This window comes from Macaca thibetana, chromosome 11, assembly GCF_024542745.1.
Source record: "Macaca thibetana thibetana isolate TM-01 chromosome 11, ASM2454274v1, whole genome shotgun sequence".
NCBI classification, from domain to species: domain Eukaryota; kingdom Metazoa; phylum Chordata; class Mammalia; order Primates; family Cercopithecidae; genus Macaca; species Macaca thibetana.
In genome coordinates, this window is record NC_065588.1 from 10838506 (window position 1) to 10857782 (window position 19277).

The 19277-nt window shown below is 36.7% G+C and overlaps 1 protein-coding gene and 1 long non-coding RNA gene across 2 annotated transcripts in view; one reads left to right on the forward strand and one right to left on the reverse strand.

Annotated features, from left to right (window-relative positions):
- The window catches only part of LOC126930797 (uncharacterized), a 46908-nt gene extending 27864 nt beyond the window's left edge, over positions 1-19044 (forward strand). The window contains exons 2-3 of the long non-coding RNA XR_007717680.1: positions 13378-13494; positions 19033-19044. This is a non-coding gene — a long non-coding RNA (uncharacterized LOC126930797). The remainder of the gene's footprint in view (positions 1-13377; positions 13495-19032) is intronic.
- MAGOHB (mago homolog B, exon junction complex subunit) overlaps positions 1-19277 on the reverse strand; it is a 1022454-nt gene that overhangs the window by 143331 nt on the left and 859846 nt on the right. The window lies entirely within an intron of this gene.

The following is a 19277-nucleotide window of genomic DNA, read 5'->3' on the forward strand; positions in this document are numbered from 1 at the left end:
TTCTATTTTTGCGCCCAGATTTTCTTCCTCAATTTGATCCTGTCAGATTTCTATCTTTTAGATACATATACATATATTTGGTTTTCTAGTGACATTTCCTTCTTTTGTTCCAACAGGGTTAAGACTTTGTTCTTTATTTTAAAATTCATTCTCAAAGATTAGTTGTGAGGTGAAATTTGTTGCATTTGTCCATCCTGCTTCATTGATGTAATTGTTACTAATACCTACTTATTAATTGTTTTCCTTATTCTTAGCTATCTTTTATTGGCTAAACTGCTAGCACAACAACCAATAATAGAAGAAGTAATAAAATAATATTTGTATTCATCAACCTCTGATCAATGCATAGGTCAGAGAAACAGTGACGTGAAAAAAATGAATAATGATCATAGGCTATTATATATTAACTGAAATCACTTTGCATTTCTCCAAAACGTTCATAAATCATATCACAAAATTCTCCCCACAAGCCTGGGACAATTGGTGTAATTTCAAGTAGAGAACAACAGATCCAAAGAGTAATTGAGATTCACACTATTAGAATGTAACAGAATGTCTCAATGCTCAGGGTAGCATGGCTGTTAAAAGCACAAGATGTGCAGCCAGATAGTCTGGGTTCAAATTTCATTCCAATTACCAACTAACTTGTGTTACCACTGCAAATTATTTAATTTCCCCCTCTCATAGTTTCTCATCTACAAAGTGTTATTAATTAGTACTTCCCTTAAAATATTATAGTAAAGATTAAATTGAAAGAGCTTAGAACCGTTTCAATGATATAATATGGTGGTCAGGCACAAAGGCTCATAGCTGTAATCCAGCACTTTGGGAGGCCTAGGCGGGCAGATCACTTGAGGTCAGGAGTTTGAGACCAGCCTGGCTAACATAGTTAAACTCCATCTCTACTAAAAATACAAAAACTAGCCCGGTGTGGTGGTTGACTTGAACTCCTGGAATCAAGTTATCCACCCACCTAGGCCTCCCAAAGTGCTAGTTATAGGTGTGAGCCAGCATGCCTGGCCACATATATGATTTGTATTAGTCCGTTTTCTCGCTACTGATAAAGACATACCCAAAACTGGGTAATACAGGAAAAAGAGTTTCATGCACTTGCAGTTCCACATGGCTCACAATCATGGCAGAAGGTATGGAGTACTGTGTCACACCTTACATGGACGGTGGCAGGCAAAAAGAGCTTGTGCAGGGAAACTCCCCTTTTAAAACCCTCAGATCTCATGAGACTTATTCACTATCATGAGAACAGCATGTGAAAGACATGCCCCATGATTCAATTACCTTCCACCAGGTTCTCACAGCATGTGGGAATTCAAGATAAGATTTGGGTGGGGACACAGCCAAACCATATCATTCCGCCCCAGCCCCTCCCAAATCTCATGCTCTCACATTTCAAAACCAATCACGTTTTCCTAAAAGTCCCCTGAAGTCTTAACTAATTTCAGCATTGACTCAAAAGTCCACAGTTCAAAGTCACATCTGAGACAAGGCAAGTCCCTTCCACCTATGAGCCTGTAAAATCAAAAGCTAGTTAGTTACTTCCTAGATACAATGGAGGTACAGCCATTGGGTAAATATAGCCATTCCAAATGGGAGAAATTGGCCAAACAAAGGGGGTACAGGCCCCATGCAAGTCTGAAATCCAGAGGGGCAGTCAAATCTTACAGCTCCAAAATGATCTCCTTTGACTCCATGTCTCACATCCAGGTCATGTTGATGCAAGAGGTGGGCTCCCATCACCTTGAGCAGCTCTGTCCCTGTGACTTTGCAGGGTATAGCCCCAGTCCTGGCTGTTTTATGGGCTGGTGTTGTCTGCGACTTTTCCAGGCACATGGAGCAAACTATCAGTAGATCTACCATTCTGGGGTCTGGAGGATGGTGGCCCTATTCTCACAGCTCCACTAGGTGGTGTCCCAGTAGGGATCCTTTGTGGGGGCTCTGACCCCACATTTCCCTTCCACACTGCCCTAGCAGAAGTTCTCCAAGAGGGCCCAGACCCTACAGCTAACTTTTGCCTGGACATCCAGGAGTTTCCATACATCCTCTGAAATCTAGGTGGAGGTTCTCAAACCTTAATTCTGGATTTCTGTGCACCTGCAGGCTCAATACCACGTGGAAGCTGCCAAGGCTTGGGGTTCCACCCTCTGAAACAACAACCTGAGCTGTACCTTGGCCCCTTTTAGTCATGGCTAGAGTAGCTGGGATGCAGGGCACCAAGTCCCTAGATTTCACACAGCAGAGGGACCCTGGGCCCGGCCCAGGAAACCAGTTTTTCTTCCTGAACCTCCTGGCCTGTGATCAGAAGGGCTGCTGCAAAGGTCTCTGATATGCCCTGGAGACATTTTCCCTGTTGTCTTGGTGATTAACATTCAGCTCTTCATTGCTTTGCAAATTTATGTAGCTGGCTTGAATTTCTTCTCAACAAATGGGTTTTTCTTTTTTATCACATTGTCAAGCTGCACATTTTCCAAACGTTTATGCTCTGTTTCCTTTTTAAACTGAATGCCATTAACAGCACCCAAGTCACCTCTGGAATGCTTTGCTGCTTAGAAATTTCTTCTGCCACATACCCTAAATCATCCCTCTCAAGTTCAAAGTTCCACAAATCTGTAGGGCAGGAGCAAAATGCTGCCAATCTCTTTGCTAAAACATTACGAGAGTTCAGTTTTTTTTTTGCTCCAGTTCCTGACAAGTTTCTCATCTCCATCTGAGACCATCTTAGCCTGGATTTCATTGTCCATATCATTATCAGCATTTTGGTCAAAGCCATTTAACAAGTCTCTAGTGAGTTCCAAACTTTCCCGCATCTTCCTGTCTTTTTCTGAGCCCTCCAAACTGTTCCAACTGCTGGCTGTTACCCACTTCCAAAGCCACTTCCACATATTTGGGTATTTTTTCAGCAGCACCCCACTCCTGGTACAAATTTACTGTATTTGTTCGTTTTCATGCTGCTGATAAAGACATACCCGAGACTGGGTAATTAATACAGGAAAAAGGGTTTAGTAGACTTACAGTTCCACGTGCCTGGGGAGGTCTCACAATCATGCAGAAGGCAAGGAGGAGCAAGTCATGTCTTACATGGATGGTGGCAGGCAAAAAGAGTTTGTTTAGGGAAACTCCTCTTTTTAAAATCATCAGATCTCATGAGACTTATTAACTATCATGAGAACAGCATGGGAAAGACCTGCCCCCATGATGCAGTTACCTTCCACTGGGTCCCTCCCTCAACATGTGGGAATTCAAGATGAGATTTAGGTGGAGACACAGCCAAACCATACCATGATTGAAACAGTTCTAAGCTTTTTCAGTGTAATATTTACTACATTTTGAGGGCAGTACTATAATTAACAACATTTTGTAGATGAGAAACTAAGAGATGGGGAGATTAAATAATTGCAGTGGTAACACAAGTTAGAATAAAATTTGAACCCAGACGGATTACTAGACTAGTAGCCTAGTAATCCCAGCTACTTGAAAGGCTGAGGCAGGAGAATCACTTTAATCTGGGAGGTGGAGGTTGTAGTGCCAAGATTGCACCCCTGCACTACATCCTGGGTGATAGAGCAAGACTGTCTCAAAAAATAAAATTATTTAAAAAAATCATATAACATGCACTCAATAATTGTAGTAGTTGTTATTATTATTGCTATAATTTTGTCCAGCAGCTTTTACTGTATTATATTATTGTATGTATAGGGGTAAAACCCCACCCCCGATATTTAACTGTGAGTTCTTTTCTATTTCCCTAAGCATCTCGGCTGGTTTGAGAAATAAAGGGAGAGTACAAAAGAGAGAAATTTTAAAGCTGGGTTTAGAATTTGGAGGAGACATCACATGTCGGCAGGTTCTGTGATGCTCCCCGAGCTGTAAAACCAGCTAGTTTTTATTAATGATTTTCAAAAGTGGAGGGAGTGCATGAACAGGGTGTGGGTCACAGAGATCACATACTTCACAAGGCAATAAAATATCACAAAGCAAGTGGAGGCAGGGTGAGATCACAGGACCACAGGATGGGGTGAAATTAAAATTGCTAATGAAGTTTTGGGCATGCATTGTCATTGATAACATCTTATCAGGAGACAGGGGTTGAGAGCAGACAACCTGTCTGACCAAAATTTATTAGGCGGGAATTTCCTCCTCCTAATAAGCCTGGGAGTGCTACAGGAGACCGGGGCTTATTTCATCCCTTCGGCTTCGACCGTAAAAGGTGGCCGCCTCTAGGGGGCCATCTATAGACCTACCTTCAGGGTGCATTCTCATTCTCAGGGATGTTCCTTGCTGAGAAAAAGAATTCAGCGATATTTCTCCTATTTGCCTTTGAAAGGGGAGAAATATGGCTCTGTTCCATCCAGCTCACTGGCAGTCAGACTCCAAGTCTTATCTCCCTTGTTCCCTGAAGATTGCTGTTATCCTGTTCTTTTTTCAAGATGCCCAGATTTCATATTTTTCAAACACACATGCTCTACAAACAATTTGTGCAGTTAATGCAATCATCATAGCGTCCAGAGGTGACATCCTCCTCAGCTTATGAAGATGACGGCATTAAGAGATTAAAATAAAGACAGGCATAGGAAATCACAAGGGTATTGATTGGGGAAATGATAAGTGTCCATGAAATCTTCACAATTTATGTTCAGAGATTGCAGTAAAGACAGGCGTAAGAAATTATAAAAGTATTAATTTGGGGAACTAATAAACATCCATGAAATCTTCACAATTTATGTTCTTCTGCCGTGGCTTCAGCCGGTCCCTCCGTTTGGGGTCCCTGACTTTCTGCAACAGTATGTAAGACATTTTACGTAAAATGTAAATTTTCACAGTCCTTTTGAATTTAGGGATAAGCCCAGAAAAAAAGAAAAGAATTCTAACAGTGCAAATATACACAAACACACACATGCACACATATATAAAAGTATTGTCAATCCATTTGCAGTGGTAGCTTAACCTGGTGCTACGGAGGTTCTAGACAACAAAATGTATCAGGAAAATAGTGTTGAAAATGACAGATACTCCTGTCTCTCATGGAGCTTACATCAGAAGAGGAGTCAAATGTTAAAAAAATGATTACACTGAAACAAAGTCATTATAATTGTATTAAAGGCATTAAAGCAATAAATCATTTGGCAATGTACTGCTTAAAAGTATCAAGTTCAATCATGATGACTGCAATTTTATCTCCTGGAAGATATACCTGGAAAATATGGTAGTTGCTTTTTAAATTGTTAAAAAAAATGTGGTAGCAGAATATTTACAGCTCTTATTAGAAGAATTGGAAACTTAGCACTTTTTTATTTCCATTTTTACTCTACAGTTGAGAAAAACAAAGAATCTAACAGGCAGGATAATTCAGGACTTTGGAGACATGTATTCCATTGCGAAGAAAATGACAGATGTTCTATTGTTATTGTTGTTAGAAGATTCTGGAAGTGGGGAGATGGCTAAAACAGTAAACATGCATTAGTAGGTTCATGGATTTTAATTAGTATGTTAGGAAGGCAAAAATAAAAACTTTCTATGTATTTATCGGAGATTAATATACACAAGAATTCTTCCATTACTTGTGTCATTAATCTATATTTAACTCAAAGTTGAGTTAATAAAAACAGCTTCAGGGGTTTCTTTATTAATGTTATTATTATTATTATTATTTGATACAGAGTCTTGCTCTGTCACCCAGGCTGGAGTGCAGTGGCACGATCTCGGTTCAATGCAAGCTCCGACTCCTGGGTTCACGCCATTCTCCTGCATCAGCCTCCTGAGTAGCTGGGATTACAGGCACCTGCCACCATGCCTGACTAACTTTTTTGTATTTTTAGTAGAGGCGGGGTTTCACCGTGTTAGCCAGGATAGTCTGGATCTCCTGACCTCATGATCTGCCCGCCTCGGCCTCCCAAAGTGTGGGGTGTCTAACACTTAACATTATATAAGATTATCCAATATATTCTGATTGCCTACTACGTCCTAAGCACTATTCTAGGTATTTGGGGTGTATTAGTGAGCAAAATAGATAAAGATCTTTAACCTGAATGCACCTCAAGTAAGTCAATAGAAAATACCCACTGTGTTCCATGAACCCTGTCTTTGTGGAGAGAGAAATGGGAGAGGAGTAGAACCCTGCTTCTGAGGATGGAACTGAGGGCAAACTAAAGGTAGCCAAGCTGCAGTCAAAGAAAGGGACAGCTGTCATGACATGCTCCTCAGGCTTGTTCCAATGATGTTTGCTCACCTGAGGTATCTTCACTGTTTACCCCTTAACAAGCGTCTACACTTGTAGGCGCACTTGCCACTAGGTATGCTGTTCAAGCAACGTCATGAACTATCCCCTGCATCTCAGGTCATCTCTGTTTCTAGGCAGAATATTCAGGGCATGAGGAGAAGCCAGATTACAATGGATTGAGAAGTGAATAATTGCTAAAGAAGTATTCTTAGATGACAGAGTGAGATTTCAGTGGCATTAAAACAGTCATTCAGGATCCTGCTACTCAGATTTTTGCCACACAATTCCTGTTGTAGGAGCTTATATGAAAATAATAGTGGAAAAAAGAAAAGCACACTTCTGTTGAGTTGCATCTAACATAAATTTAAGAACCAAAGTTAGGACACCAGGGGAAAAATTGTGGATTGACGGAATTACCCTTGATGATCCCATAATTGCCCAAGTTCAAGTACTTGGTACCTGTTTTGTTTTTACAACTATATATCAGTTCCTGTAACCTTTCGTTAGTTAATGTCTTTTATGCAATTAATTAATTCTCCAATTGCTTCCTCAAGAATATTAGCAAATCCATCACTGCTTACATGTCTGTTCATATGAACCATTCATTCCTTTTCTTCTTTTTTTCTTTCTGACTGTATCTCAAAAAAAATCTTTTGAATCAATTCTTTATTTTATTTTATTTTATTTTTTTTGAGACGGAGTCTCGCTCTGTCGCCCAGGCTGGAGTGCAGTGGCCGGATCTCAGCTCACTGCAAGCTCCGCCTTCCGGGTTCATGCCATTCTCCTGCCTCAGGCTCCCGAGTAGCTGGGACCACAGGCGCCCGCCACCTCACCCGGCTAGTTTTTTGTATTTTTTAGTAGAGACAGGGTTTCACCATGTTAGCCAGGATGGTCTCGATTTCCTGACCTCGTGATCCGCCCGTCTCGGCCTCTCAAAGTGCTGGGATTACAGGCTTGAGCCACCGCGCCCAGCCGAGTCAATTCTTTATTATTTCCTTAGGTTTTCCCTTGTATACTGACTTTTTCAGCCTGATTGTACTTAGTAAAGGTGATCATTAGCGTCGTATATGCTACATTTCAACAATTTTAATGTGTGAATGGATAGCTTCCATTGTAACATTTGAAATTATCTGGATAAGCACTGGGTAATGCAGGACTATTTGGTGCAAACCAGATTACAAGTACCTAAGTGAGCCCTTTGACTCTATTTCTCCCTTGAGAAGGCTGAGCACAAGAGGGGACCATTGACTATTTATTGACCTAGCCAAATGACGAAGAGAGAAGAGAATAATCTCTCTGTCTTAAGCGAGAAAGCCCAGCTAGAATATATTCCAGGGGGTAAATGACCAATAGTGTGCACTGCACAAGGATTCTGAAACAGCATACCTATCCCTAAAATATAATCAAGTTAATATCCTAATATCCTTGGTTCCGAACATTCAGATGAGAAAATCCTTATATCCTGGGAGGGAACAGAAAGGGAGGTGGGCAGAGATTGGAAACATGGAATGAAGCACAAAAGTGTATGAAGAATAAGCACGCCTCTCTTTTCATAAGTACCTCATAGCAAATACATTATCCTACAGTTACAAAACGAACCCAAATTTTACAATAAAAACACCATCAGAGAAAAAATTATCTCTTATTAATTTTTCAAATAAAATATCTCATGCATTATCAATTAAAAATTTTAAAAAGTAAATTCCACATTACTCTGCTCTCCAATGTCGTCATCTGCTCATTTTATTCAGGCCATTCAGATACCTTGTTAGATTCCACTTTCCTTTCATTGTAGCTAAAATCGAGTCATTTTCACTTAAGCAATTATAGGTGCTTGCATCTCGAAAGTCAAAAAATATTCCGTTGCTTTCCCTCAACAGTCTCACACATATTCCTTTCCCAACTGATAAGAAAGATGATTACACATAAAAAATAATACAAAAATATCTCCACAGTTAAGTTTTGAAAATTTGCCTTGAGCAATACCATTTAATGAGCAAAAGTGATGTTCCTTTGATCAGTTACAGAAGTAGAAGAAATAAAAGAAAGAAAATATTGTTTTCTACTTAAACTATCAGTCAATTTCTAACAGATGTCCATAGTCCATAAACTGTAAACTTCAACTCCACAGGAAAAAAATATCACCTTTAAGAAGTTATGGTGAGTTTATGCCTTATCTACACTCTCAGAGAAGAAAATGTGAAACTCTCTGTTTTCTTTAAAATTGTGTAAACATTGCATACAGTTTACTTAAGGAATTATTCCCCTTAGTTTATGAGAAATCTGAATTTCTAATTCCTTTTGAAGCTGATATTCCTAGTATCATACTACTAAATGGAACATGAGTTCCACAGTGTTTTTTGTTTGTTTGTTTGTTTGTTTGTTTTTTTAGCAGGGCAGTCCTATTTGTACAAATATAGGTCCAGGAAAACTTAGCCATCATCCAAAATCTTCCAGTCTCCTTCCTGTATGTCTTTATTTCCATCAGAATCCCAAAACTTTTAGCTCTACATTATAGTGTCTGTCTTTATTACCTCCAGTAGTAAAATTCTCTACCATCATATAAATGACAAATACAACTTGTATATACTTATAATATACAATGTGATGTTTTGATATATGTATACATTGTAAAACAATTACCAAGAGTTAATTAACTATGAGCCAATTAACATATTCTTCACCTCACATAGTGATCCTTTTGTGTGTGTGTGTGTGTGTGTGTATATATATATATAGTGAGACTATTTAAGATCTATTCCCTTACTGATTTTCAAGTATACAATACATTATTATTAACTATAGTTACCTTTCTGTAAAAATGGATCTCTAGAACTTATTCCTCCTGTCTAGCTGAAACTTTATACCTGTTGATCAACATTTGTCTCCCCATTCTCCAACCCCAATCCCAGCCCCTGGCAACCACCATTCTACTTTCTTTAGATTCTACTATAAGTGAAATCATGCAGTATTTATCTTTCTATGTCTGGCTTATTTTGCTTAGTAAAATGTCCCAGGTTCATCCGTGTTGTCACAAACTACAGAATGTCTTTTTTTTTAAAGGTTGAATAATATTGCCTTCTAATACACACACACACACACACACACACACACACACACATTTTCTTTATGCGCTCATCAGTTGATGGACACTTAGCTTGATCTCATAAATGGCTATTGTGAATAATGCAGCAAAACATCAAGATATTGATTTTTTCCTTTAAATATATGTCCAGAAGTGGGATATCTGGATCATATAGTAATTGTATTTTTAACTTTTTGAGAAACTTTCATACTGTTTACCATAATGACTGTACTAACTGACATTTGCACCAAAAGTGTGCAATAGCTCCCTTTTCTCCACATCCTTGCCAATACTTTTCTTGTATTTTTGATAAAATCCATTTAAACAGGTGTGAGGTCATATCTCATTGTGGTTTCAATTTGCATTTTCCTGAAGATTAGTGATGCTGAGCATTTCTCAAATACTTACTGCTCACTTGTATATCTTCTCTGAGAAATGCCTATTCAGGTCCTTTGCCCATTTTTAAATTGGGTTATTTGTTTTCTTGCTATTGATTTTCTTACATATTTTGCATATTAATTCATCAATACAGATATGGTTTCAAATATTTTCTCTCATTGTGTAGGTTGTATCTTCACTCTGTTGATTGTTGCTTTCACTCTACAGAGCTTTTTAGTTTGATGCAAGTCTATTGTTGCTTTTGTTACCTGAGCTTTTGGGGTCACATCTAAAAAATCATTGGCCAGATCAATGCCAAACTTTTCTCTATGTTTTCACTTAGCCATTTTACAGTTTCAGGTCTTACACTTAAGGCTTTAATTGATTTCATTTTTGCAGATGGTGTAATATTTTATATATGATGTGGTCCAAATTCATTCTTCTGCATGTGGATATTCAATTTTCCAACATCGTTTATTGAAGAGATTGTTCTTTCCCTATTGTGTGTTCTTGGCACCTCTTTGAAGATCAATTGATTATACATGCATGGGTTTACTGGACTTTCTATTTTGTTCCAGTGGTTTATATGTCGCTTTTATGCCAGTGCCATGCCATTTTAATTACCATCATTTTGTAGTATCTTATGAAATTACATGGTGTGATGCCTCCAGCTTTGTTATTTTTACTCGAGAGTGTTTTGGTCTTTTTTTTTTTTTTTTCATAGAAATTTTAGGATTTTCTGTTTCTGTGAAAAATGCCATTGGATTTTGGTAGGAATTGCATTAAATCTGTAGATCACCCTGGGTATTATGGGCATTTTAACAATACTAGTTCTTCCAATACATGAAAACAGGGTATTTTTCCATTTATTTGTGTCTTGCTCAATTCCTTTTGTCAATGCTTTACAGCTTTTAGTGTACTGACTATTCACCTCCTTGGTTAAGACTTCCCTTTTAATATACTTTTTGACCCATTTGCTGTGCAAGAGTGTGTTGTTTAATTTCCACATTATGTGAGTTTTCCAATGTTTTGACTGTTATTAATTTCTAGTTTCATGCTATTGTGGTCAGATAAGATACTTGATATGATTTCAATCTTCTTAAATTGGTTAAGACTTGTTTTCTGACCTAACATGTGATCTACCATGTAAAATGTTTCATGTGTACTTGAAAATAATACATATTCTACTGCTGTTAGATGGAATGTTCTAGATATGTCTATTAGGTTGATTCGGTCTATAGTGTTATTTAGATATGCTAGTTTCCCTATCTCTATTGATTTTTTGCCTGTAAGCTTTTTCCATTGTTGAAAGTAAGGTATTAAAGTCTCCTTCTATTGTATTGCTGTCTCCTATTATTGTATTGTTATTTCTCTCTTCAGTTCTGCTGATATTTGCTTCACAGTTAGGTGCCCTGATCTTGGGTGCATATCATTTTACAATCATTCAATCTTCTTGATGAATGGACTCTTTAATGATTATATAATGACCTTCTGTGTCTCTACCCACAATTTTTCACTTAAAGCCTATTTTGTTTACATAAGTATAGCCATGTCTGCTCTTTTTTAGTTATCATTTGCATGAAATATCTTTTTCCATGCCTTCACTTTCAACCTGTATGTGTTCTTAAGGGTAAAGTGAGTATCTTGTAGGCAGTGCGTAGTTGAATTTTGTTTTTTAATTCATTCAGCCACTCTAAGCTTTTTGATTGTAGAATTTAATCCATTTACACTCTAAGTAATTATTGATAGGTAAATAATTACTGCTGCCATTTTGTTAATTGTTTTCTGATTAGTGTGTGGTTCCTTTGTTCCATTCTTCATCTCTTGATGTCTTCTTTTGTGATTTGATGGTATTTTTGTAGTGATATACTTTCAATCCTTTCTCTTTGTCTTTTATGTACTGATTATAGATTTTTTTTTCTTTGTGGTTACTATGAGGCTTACATAAAACACGTTATAGTATAATAATCTATTTTAAGCTGATAACAACTTAACTTTGACAACATTAAAAAATTCTATACTTTGACTTCTCCTCCCCCTCCCAGTTTTTATGTTATTGATGCCACAATTTACACTTTAAATGTATCTAGTAACAAATCTATTATTGTGAATCTATATATCTATTATATAATATATACCTATTATATCTATATAATAGATATATATTAACAATTTATCCATTGTTATATCTATTAACAAATTATTGTACCTATAGTTTTGTATTTTATTATACTAGATTTGAAGGCTATTTATGCACTACCATCATATTAGAGTATATAAATTTCACTATATTTTTCCCTAAAGTGAGTTTTATTTTATTTTTATTTATTTATTTAAAGTTAATAGACTCTGTTTCTTAGAGCAGTTTTAGATTTACAGAAAAATTGAACATAAAGTACAGAGTTCCTATATATTCGTCTCCCATCCCTACAGTTACCTTTATATTAACATCTTGTGTTGGTGTGGCACATTTGTTACAATTGATGAATCAATATAGACACACTATTGTTATCTAAAGTTCCTATTTTATATTAGGATTCACTATGCATTGTACAATTCTATGGGTTTTGCCAAATGCATAATGACTGCTTTAACTTTTATCTGTCATAAGGACTAAGTGATATACAATTTTAGTAGAATGAACAGAAAAGAAATGAATATAATTAAAAATCAATTTGTGCAATAAAATGATTTAAATTATATGGATTGGTGCTGCATAATTTAATAAATTTTTATTTGCACTGTAACATACTTGTAAAAGTAGACTTATACAGTGAGTTATATAGCTTTGTATGTTTCTACGTTTATAGTTAGAATTCTTTCCTTTCAACTTTAAAAATTTTCTCTGGCATTTCTTGTAAGGCAGGTGTAGTGGTGATGAACTACCATAGCTTTTGTTTGGGAAAATATTTCCCTCTCCTTTATATCTGAAGGGCAGTCTTAGTAGGTATAGTGGTCTTGGTTGCCACTTTTTAAAAATTTTAGCTCTTTGAATAAATTATTCCACTCTCTTCTGGATTCAGGGTTTCTGCTGATAAATTTGTTGAAAGTGTTTTTGGGGTTCCCCCATATGTGATGTGTTACTTTTCTCTTTCTGCTTTCAAAATTTTCTTTTTGTCTTTGACTTTTGATAATTTAATTATAATGTGTCTTGTGAAGATTTCTTTGTATTTAGTCTATTTTGTTACTTTTGGCTTTATGAATCTATACATTAATTTCTCTCTCCAGATTTGGGAAGATTTTTGCCATTATTTCTTTAAGTAAACTTTCTGCTTCTTCTCTTTCTTTTCTCATTCTTTTACTCCTATAATGCATACATTGACTCTCTTGATGATGTACTATAAATTCTGCAGATTTTCTTCACTCCTTTTAATTTTTTTTGTTTCTATAACTGGATAATTTCTGATGACATGTCTTTATGCTCACAGATTCTTTCATCTGGTTGATGAAGTCTGTAGTTGAAGTCTCTCTGATATTTTTAAGTTCAGTCTTTATGTCCTTCAGCTTCAAAATTTCTATTTGATTTTACTTTTAATAGTTTCCATTTTTTTTGGAACTTTTCATTTTATTCATGTATTATTTTCCTAATATTTGCTTAGTTGTATATTTGTGTCCTCTTGTTCTCACTGAGCCTCTTTAAGATGGTGTTAATGACAATGATTACTGTTATTTTTTGAGACAGGATCTTGCTCTGTCATCCAAGCTGAGTAAAGTGGCATGATCATAGCTTACTGTGGCCTCAGGCTCCTGGGCTCAAGTGATCATCTCACCTTAGCCTCCTGAGCAACTGGAATTACAGGTGAGTGCCACTATGGCCAGCTAATTAAAGAAAAAAGTTGTAGAGAAGGGGTCTTGCTGTGTTGCTCAGGCTGGTCTCAAACTCCTGGCTTCAAGTGACTCTACAACCTCGGCCTTCCAAAGTGCTGATATAGGCATGAGCCACTGTACCTGACCAAGATGATTATTTTGAATTCTTTTACAGGTAACTCATAGATCTCTAGTTCCCTAGAGTTTGTGCATTTGATGAGCAGGTACCTTTTCCAGCCTTTATAGACTGGCTACAGCAGGGAAAACCGTGCACCAGTCAGTTTATCTAGAGATTCTGTGTGGGCCATGTAACAGAATCTCTAGAGAGACGGCTTTGGTGTTTGGATTAATGTTGAGCAGGTCTGACACCTGGAAAAACAGAAGCTGTCCAGGCACCATGGTCTACTGCGGTGGACCTTTTGTCTGGGTCCGCAGAAGCAGGCCTGGAGGTGGGATCCACAAAGACCAGCCTGAATCCTGGATCCATAGCAGCCATCTGGAAGCTGCAGTGGGACTGGGACCTGGGTCCATGATATAATAGTAGGCTTGGGTCTTTGGTCCTGGATCCACAAAGTCTGTCCTGGAGCCTGGATCTATAGCAGTGGTCCTGGAGCTTGGGTCCATGGGGCCAGTCTGGTATTGGAATGTACTGTAGCAGTTCTGGACCCTGGGTTTGTTCAAGTAAATCTGTAGTGTGGGATTCCAGGGGCTGGCTGGGACTCTGGGGCCATGGGAACCAGTCTGGAGCTAGGCAGACCTGGAGTCTGAGTCCATGTGGGCCAGCCTGGATCCTGGGCCATGGGATCTAGCCTGGTATGAGATTTCACTGAAAAAATATAGCAAAAGTCTTTATGCCTATGGGTCCTGTCCACTAGAAGAGTTTAACTGGCTCACTTCTTCATTTTAATGGAGGCATAACCTATGTACACTATAACGCATATCTTAATTATATAGCTTGGTAAAATTTTACATATAAATAAACTTGTGTAACTGCTTATGAGATCTAGATAAAGAACATCTCTGTTAGCTTATTCTTAAATTGAACTCTTGATGTTTTTGGAGCAAAGTCTGTGCCCCCAGATCCAGGTGAGGAACAATATATCCCTTTCTGTAAGCTCTCTTCTTCCCCAAAAAGTGCTTTTTTATGGCTTCTAAATTTTGCAGGCCATGAGTATATTGCCTACTTCAAGGGAAGCAGATATAGCTCTGTAGTCCAAATCCTATTCTGAAGCAGTGGACTTGGCCTCTGGTGTTCTAAGATTTTTTGCAGATGTGACTTTACTTTTTTTTTTTCTAAAGCATATTTAACTTAATTGTTTTCATTTTGTTTACAAAATGACTAACAAAGTTGAATATCTTTTCTTGTGTTTATTGGCTATGTCAATTTACTGCTCTGTGAAGTGTCTGCTCAAATTATTTGCCTATTATTGAATGGTTGTCTCACATTTCTTATTGCTTTGTAAGGGTTCTTTCTAATTTCTGGTACAGCCCTTCTTAAAGACTTGTGATGCAGATATCTTCTTTATGATCTGCTCTGTTGGTGTCAATTGCTATTTTTATGATTTCCTAGGACAATTTTGGAGGCCACCTCTCAATAAGTTTTGCAAATAGCTCCTACTAGAACAATTATTCCACTTTGTAGGATCTTGTTTTTCATTCTCCATTAAACCAATCCTGACCTATTGAAAATGAAGTGAGGCCATTAAATATAAATTGTGCTTTATCCAAAATGTAGTATGTAAACATTGCATATAACTTTTTGAAATTAAACCTTACTATGGCATCATGAAGAATTAACAATAGATAAAGGAATCTGAGCAATGTTCCATAATGAAGTTTGTTTATTCCAGAGTAAAAGAGAGTGAATAATCTATGTATTTATATGTTGTATAGATATTATAAATATGTCTGAGTTAGCAGGTAGACATATAACCATTTTAAGGCAGGAGAACAGACCGCTAGATGCTATTGCATTGTTCCTGCATACCTTTGATTCTAAGTGTTTTCATAAAGGGAAACTATAACTTATGAGAAATAAGACTTTAGATCTATAGATTATTTGTTTAATAAAATAGGAAGACATATCAGGAAGCTCAGCATACCTCATTTAAATGGGCACTGGCCTCAATAAAGAAACTATTTTCTCTCAAAATTCTAATCTTTTCAAGCAATACATTTTGTTAACCAACAAAAATAATCATGGTCCCTTTACTTTCTATTTCTTATTTGACTGATATTGTGGTTGACCCTAAGAAAACTCTCAGAAGCTCTGTGTGGTATAAGTGTTAAGAAGAAAAAGCAAAACAAGCTTAAATATTTCACCCTTGTATATAAGGACTGATGCCTAACATAGATTAACATCATGTAAAGAAAGTTTGAATAATATCATGTTTTTTAAGAAAATTCCTCTCCCGATCAGGAATATCAGACAGCTGTTAGTATTTGTTAGTGTTTCTCTTGCTGTTCCACTTAGTGTTATTGACTTTTGTGCTTTAACCTTTCCCTTTCCTGGAATATCTAACTCTCCTGCCAATCTCAACAACCGATGGAAATCTGACTGAGGAGCTTTCTCTAAATCCTGTGCTGGAAACCTTCTGTAATGAGGAGGCACATTCTACGTCATTGAGAATAAAGCTATCAATCATAAATAATCCATAACAATAAAATAATAAAGATAACAATGTTTTTCCTTTATCTCCCTGTTTTTGTGTTTTAGCATCCCTGTAGGACTCAATTTAATGTTGAGGGATAGGTAACATTTCACTGATTATTTCTGTATACCCACCAATTCCCAAAGGGCTGTGATGGAGGTTTACTACTTTAAAATGGAAGGTACAAAGCAAAGGTAATAAGCTTTTATTCAAGGAAGTCTTTCAAAGTCATTGATATAACATCTATTTCAAATTGTTGTGAATATATATGGCACATGAAAAGAAAGCAACCTCAAGAATTAAAACCCAAGTTTTACTTTGGATTCTTCTCCCATAACGAGTAACAAGTACTTGAGAAAGTCATTAAAACACTCTGGGCTTCACTTCACTCTCCTCATTTTCAAGTTAAGGATTTGGGAAAAAAAGTTTCCCTGATATTTTTTGCTTCATTATTTTAAGATAAAGTTTAGTTTTATAAAGTTAGATTAATAAAAATTTAGGTTTTAAAGGAGAAAATAAAAGAGCTATATCTATTGGGAGATAACTGGTTTTAATGATGCCGTAGATACATTTTTCACCTACATCAATATTGTTTTCACCTGCAAACAATACTGTTCTGTAAAGATGACACAAATGGTAGATGTCAGTTTAGAAGCCCACGTTTACCCGTGAATAGAACATACTGCTCTTTCTCAAATTTGCATCACTAGATGGATCCCTTGAGGGAATACCATTTCAGGAGATGGAATTTTGAGGATTCACATTAGAAATGAAAGATTCCAAGCCTCACACAAATCCAAAGGGAATTAAAGCTCTTCTCTTGAAATTCAATGCACTTTAATTTGGCTTTGGATAAACAGAGTGCCAAGCTGAGCTAATGATTTTCCCCAGCTTCTACGACTGTTCTTCTTACTCCCTTCATACTGCTTTGAAGTAGACAGCTTTTAAAATTTCCTAAACTGAAATTCTAATAGTCTTCCTGTCTAAATTGTGTGAGTCAGGGCAAATAAAAAAGTTGAAAATACAAAGTAGACATTTGGATAAGGCTATAATATACTTGTAGAAACTCACCAAGGGCTTAAGAGAAGACAGTAGAGGGATAATAATGTGAAATTCGTCTATATTTATAATAACTGTTGTTCTGTTCCCTGATAAGACTACTTTCGTGTTACTTTAAAAAATACTACAGTCATCATCTGGTCACTTCTCCCTGCAGCTACTATAATTTCTGCAGTGTGCTCCTGTGCCCCACCACCGTCTCTCCACATCTCATTCTGAATACTATACAGCTCGCAACTTTCTCTTTGATACTGACTATCCTATTTGTTCTCTAATTTCTGCCCTTATCTTGTATAAAAGACAGAAATAAAAAGATAATTGGCCGCAATCTTGCCTGCTCTCTGTAATAGCTCTGATTCTTTTCTGCCAATGTCTTCCTCCCGCATGCCAAAGACGTGGCTGCCAGTGCCTTGGATCCTGTCTCTGGTGTTAACCTTCTACTTGGCTCTCTTACCAACTCACTCTCACCCTCCATATACTAATACATGCTGTCAGTATGTGGGAGGCAATCTTTTCTTTCATCCTGCTGTAAATATCCCAAAGAAGAAATGCATGCATTCTAAGGAACACCCATATCGTTCATCATTATCACTAATATTTATTGAATACTTATGAATATACCAAGATAAGAACTTTATATGTGTAATGTTATTTAATTATCACAAAATGATATGAGTTAATTACTGCTTCTCTTTTATAGACAAAGAGAATGAATGCAGCTTAGAGAGGTTAATCAGTTTGCTCTAATTACACAGGCAGTAAGTGATGAAGACAGATTTTGACACTGTATCTGACTTCACAACATAAAACTTAACCCCTGTGTTCTATTACTTAAGGGAAGTTTTCTTCTTTGGGTGTATTCTCTCAATCAAGCCTTTCCCCTGCTTATAAAATAGTCTTTTATATTTTTGTAGTTTTTCATAGACAATTTGATAAAGTATCAATTTCTACCATGAGAAACCTTTTTTTTTTTTTCCGGATATACAGCGTTTGAGACAAGCATAAGTCTTTAGAAAGTGATTAATTCAGTTCTCTCAGTTTTAATAATGCTCCAGGTCAAAAAGGTAATAAATGGAGGAGTCAAGTCCTGAGTTCATGGAAATCATTAGATTTGACCTTTTGTGTTTATGTGAGAAGCAACATTTTTTTTTTTATTTTTTACTTCCTAATTTCCTTCTGTGGGGGCAAGTTTGTCTTAATTTTCCTTTCAAGGTGCTGTGAAAAAATGTCATTGTTCACCACATGTTCTCTGGATCCTCTATGCAACTTCTAACATCTCACTTCCAACATTTTTTGCTAAGGGCATGCATAAGGTGTCATCCATCTTTATTTTTAAATTTAATATCTATGAACTAAATTAAATCTTATATTAGATATTATACATTAATGTGGGTCTCTACATTATAGATGCTTTCTCTGATGCTCCTTTGTGACTCCTTTTCTACTGAGAAATCAGAAAGTTCTCCTAGATTCTTTCCCAAAAGAGTTTTTGGGTCATCAGGCAATTATATTTGTGTTATCTTAACCTTTTGTTGTTTGTCATTCTTGTCATAGTTAAGGAAGACAGCAGAATCCATATATCATTTGACAATTGTTAGTAACATAGAACACCATGAAATAGGTGGTAAATCATATGAAGGAAATGTTCCGGTAAAAGCCGCCTCAAACTCCAGAGGCCATTCCTGGGTAGCAGCAATGCTGTTATTGTTCTCTATAAGCCATATAAGTGAGGATCCCCAAATTTCCCCAGCAGAGGGGAAGTATAAGTCTGATTTAAAGATGTTTTCTTTCTTTCTTTTATCTACCTTGCTGGCTTTGAGCACAACCCAGGAAGAAGTTCAAAACCAAGAAAACGGTAAGTCTGATACGATGACAGGTATAAAGTTTTGAGACATGTTAGCAACTAGACTGTCTTTTTCACTTCAGTCATGTTTTTCCTTTCTTTTTCCCAAGACCATAGAGAATAAGATGTAAGAGAATTAAGATTTCAACCCTAATTCCAACATAACAACTGACTAGACAATCTACTCAGCATGACTTGTTAAATCATGATTCAATTTCATAT